Below are 4,354 nucleotides of genomic sequence, written 5' to 3' on the forward strand. Positions count from 1 at the left end.
ACACTAGAGAACCTTCCGAGGTTACCCTACCATTACCCCCTCTCTTTTGTTTTGTCACCCCTGGTCAACCCTTACTCGGAGGTCGCCTTCTACCACATCCCCACCCTTTTTTCTGCTTTTTGATGCTTTATTAAATTTTTCCCCCAATACCCGATAAGAAACCACCCCAATCCCCACTAGGGATATCACTGCTTGTTTTCGGTGCCCCGGAAAACAGTAGGCGATCTAACTACTTAGATTAGCTCAGGGAGGGACCTTACTAACAACGCACTAGGCAATTTTTATTTGATCATTTTTTCTAGGTTGCTTTCCCCACTCCCCAACGAACTTTTTTTCCAATGAATTGAAATTTTCACACACACACACACATGCACACTTATTTTATTTTTAAAAAAAATGCACACACACACACACACAGAAATTGTAAATATATGCTTTTTGCTCAAAACCTGGGAATTAATTAGTTAGCCTTGGATTCCACAAAGTGAATGAGGTATTGTGGTAAATGTTGCCAATCAAGGGTAAGTCGTCAAAGACTCCAAGGTTTACTTTAGTTACAAAGACCCTACAACACTCCCCTCCCCAGATCTTATAGGGCCTTGCGCCTATATTTGTTTTGTCTTTTGGAGATTTTACTTTTTTAAATTTTTAAATTTTATATTGAAATTTTTTTAATTGTAATTTGTTCTTTAAACGGATTAAATAAAATATGAAGATCAAAGTGTAGTATCTGTTCCGGTAGATACTGCAAGCAAAGACCATATGTGGAGGCAATCCCACATATAAGACCTTGGTCAATGTAGGGGCAACCCTTCATACCAATTGTCACTATCCAGCTCCCCTAATCCCCGGGGAGCTGGTCCCCATTTCCCCTTCACTCCTCACATTAAAAATCGGCCTTGTGCCTAATTTGCTCGGTGGGGGAACAAATAAATACCCTTTTCTTGGCCTTTTGGCCAAGATCAAAATGTAGTATCTGTTCTTACTACATGCTGTACTTATGTTTGTAACTTTGTGATATAAAGTGGGAGATCACTTTTCTGTATTAATTTAATGTAAAATGATCACCCACTTTATAACCACTCAGTCTCAAAGCCATTCAACTCATTTTTAAGCATTCAAGTCCTTCTTAAGGTCATTCAATTCATCCTTAATTTCATTAAAGTCATTCTAAGTCATTTACGTTTTATTTATTTAAGTAATTTCAGCCCATTTTTCGGCCATTTTAGTTTATCTTTAAGAATTTCATGTCAATCCTACATTCACGCATTCATTCATTACACAAGAGCACATGACTAATGGCTATCGGCCTTGTTTTTTTAACGATGCTGATATATATATATATATATATATATATATATATATATATATATATATATATATATATATATATATTGTTTAAGAGGAACGCAATTTAATAATAGCTAGGCTCAGACCGAAGATTTTTATTATGATGAATAAAACAAAAGTGAAAAGGCTAGCTGACCTAGATTCACAAAGTTTAGATTAATAACGATAAAAAGAAATATAGATGAAAATATTGCGGGAACAAGTAGGAGAAAACAGGAAAAGAATCAGATAGAAATTACATTAAGTCCCAAAATATTTTCTCTTTGTTTGCAAAGTGAAGCTCCCAAAGAATAGACATAGATAGTTTCTAAAATATTCCGATGAAAACGAGAGTGTCACCTACTCAAAACGGAGAACAATCGACACTGAAGTTCAAGGCACAGACACGGATATTTATTAAGTACTCGCACATAGCCGAGCCATAGCCATTAGGCAAAACATCTGATGGTGTATGATTCGGATATTTAATCCTGGATGGAATGTGTTTTTTGATACGGGAATCCAAAGCTTGTGATGTCCGCCAACGTAATGTATTCCACAACTATATCTAAATAGATACACAATAAAATGGGGAGATGCATTTATAAGATAGAGTTCCTATATATGCCCCCCCTGGCCTGACTTTCACGACAAACAATCGTCTAGCTAAAACCACTATCAATATTTTCCCCCACTTTTTATCTAAACGGTGATTCCATGAACAAAGCTTCTTTCTTATAACTGCACGCCTGTGTTTTGCTTTTCTGCTTTCCAACTGATGACAATATTGTCGTCTTCAAGTCCAACGTAAACAAATTGTTGATGAGCCGTTCTCCTTAAGTAATCTAATTTGCAAAATTTCTACTACTAACGATTACTACGACATTTTCCCATTGACTACTGTACAAGTATTGACCTTTATCCCTGAGTGGCTTCCAGGCCTTGATAAGTGGCGACTTCTTTGTAAAGAAAAAGAAAGACAACATAGGTCTTGTGGAAAAAAAAGAACAACACGAAGACTCGATTCCAGAGCCCACTGTTGAACAGCCAGTGATATTTGTCTGGCAATTCGGTCATAATGCTACCAAGCCAGAGTGAGCGAAGATGAAGAGGACATCTACCTACTGAAGTTTCTGTACTTCTACTTCGCTTATCTTGGCTAGGTAACTTGAGTTCACGAAGGTGCGTCGTAAAACAAACTCATTTATATCTGATCAAATGGGCATATCTAAAAGATAACAATGCAAACTCATTTCTGAGCAAGCCTTTGATATCGCAAAGACGAAATATTAAACCACATGATACGTGTTTATTACATTTGATTGCCTTAGTATGTCAGATTTCTAAATTATGTTATTAGATCTTTTTAGCAGATTTTTTTATCTTTTCGTTCTTCTAAATCGATTACATTACGAACTGGTTACCAATACTCGGTGTTACACGTAAACTATTTTTACCTTATGTCAGCTTCGATTTCCCTGTGGCATTGTGATCAGACTACTAAACGGCGGATTAATAAATTCAATCATGTCCTGTATCATGTGGAAACCTTTTAATTCAACGTTAAACGACTCTACAAATAATAAACTTGTTTTAAAATTTGTATTTGCGATTGCTTCGGGGCATGTTTTTTTTTTGGGGGGGGGGGTAGTTTTAGAGCTTGGGTTAGGCTTCACACTTATTGAACAATCAAACAATATAAACTCTCCATTTTGGACAGGGCACAACACATTCTTATATAATAGGCGCCGCCTTGTTATAAGATAATATTATGGTCTCAGCGGAGAAGTGCATCCTTATATTAGTTTTGTAAGCACTTTTACAGAATGTGCTAAGATAACCTTGTTATACTTTCACCATCTGAACGATAATTTCCCCCACTAACTCGACTTGCTGCTAAATTTCTGTTAGATACGGCCTACAAATAATAGTGTTATTTCTGTTGAACCAGAGAAAAGAAGAGTTATCGCCCTTGGAAGAAAACCGAGACTCGCCATGACAGTTCGTAAGGAAACAAATGTGTCTCACATAAAATATGTATCATCAGGTGTGACCAACTCACCCTTTCTATTGTTGAGATTGGTTAGATGCCGAAATATTTTCTACTCGATAGATTCTACCCTTCTTGTGCTTGGTTTTGGAATTCCCTTTCAGCTCACTGTCTTCCCAACTTTAGCAATACCGAGACATGTAAATGTAATATGTACAAACATATTACCACTCAACTCGCCACCCAGGTTGCCCATAATGCAGTTTTCCCCTGTCACGGTAATATATTAGGTCGTAATTGCAATACGCCTTGCTTGGTTTTTTAGCCGTTTTAAAGTGGTTCATCCAATTTGTGAATGATGACAGAGGGAATGGCATATTGCAATAGATGAAATCTGTTATGTTGAGCGCTGGCTCAAAGTTCCACACTAGCGTCTCTTCCTGTAGAGATTCGGTTCTCTCTGGGTATTTTTACGAAAAAGTACACGGGCGCGAACACGTATAATTGCATTTATTATATATATTTGTGTGTTTATGTGATTGTGTGTGCGTGTGTGTGTATTGACATTATTAATATTGTATGCGTTTTTCATGACTATGTTTACAAAAAGTAGCCGCATAGATTTGGACGTAAATATCCAGGTTATCATCGTGAGAACTAGAGACAATGTAAGTTCTTTGATTTGCGTTTTTTATTGATCTGTTGTCTTACAATATATACCTTCATAAGACTTACTTTGTATTTATGAAGAGCAGCATGGATGAAAAAATCCTTAATTGACATATAAATGCTTGGTTATATATCCATTTATTTATTGTTGACTATTATCCGCTATCTTCAAGCAATGCTCACCTAGTACTGTCTGAGGATAGCGGGTTCAATCCTACCCAAAGCCAGTCAGAGGTTTAGTATGCCAAATCGTGGTTTTGGTTTGCGTTTTTTATTGGTTTGTTGCCTTACAACATATATCTTCTTAAGACGTACTAATGAAGAGCAGCATTGATAAAAGATCCTAAATTGACATAAGAACGCTTA

At 36.5% G+C, this 4,354-nt stretch overlaps 1 pseudogene; it reads left to right on the forward strand.

Moving 5' to 3' along the window:
- Positions 1 to 935: 935 nt before the first annotated feature.
- On the forward strand, positions 936 to 1,073 carry LOC145241765 (U2 spliceosomal RNA; annotated as a pseudogene).
- Positions 1,074 to 4,354: the final 3,281 nt, after the last annotated feature.

Source organism: Euprymna scolopes, chromosome 20 (assembly GCF_053919585.1).
Source record: "Euprymna scolopes isolate OS-2025 chromosome 20, ASM5391958v1, whole genome shotgun sequence".
In the NCBI taxonomy this organism is placed as follows: domain Eukaryota; kingdom Metazoa; phylum Mollusca; class Cephalopoda; order Sepiida; family Sepiolidae; genus Euprymna; species Euprymna scolopes.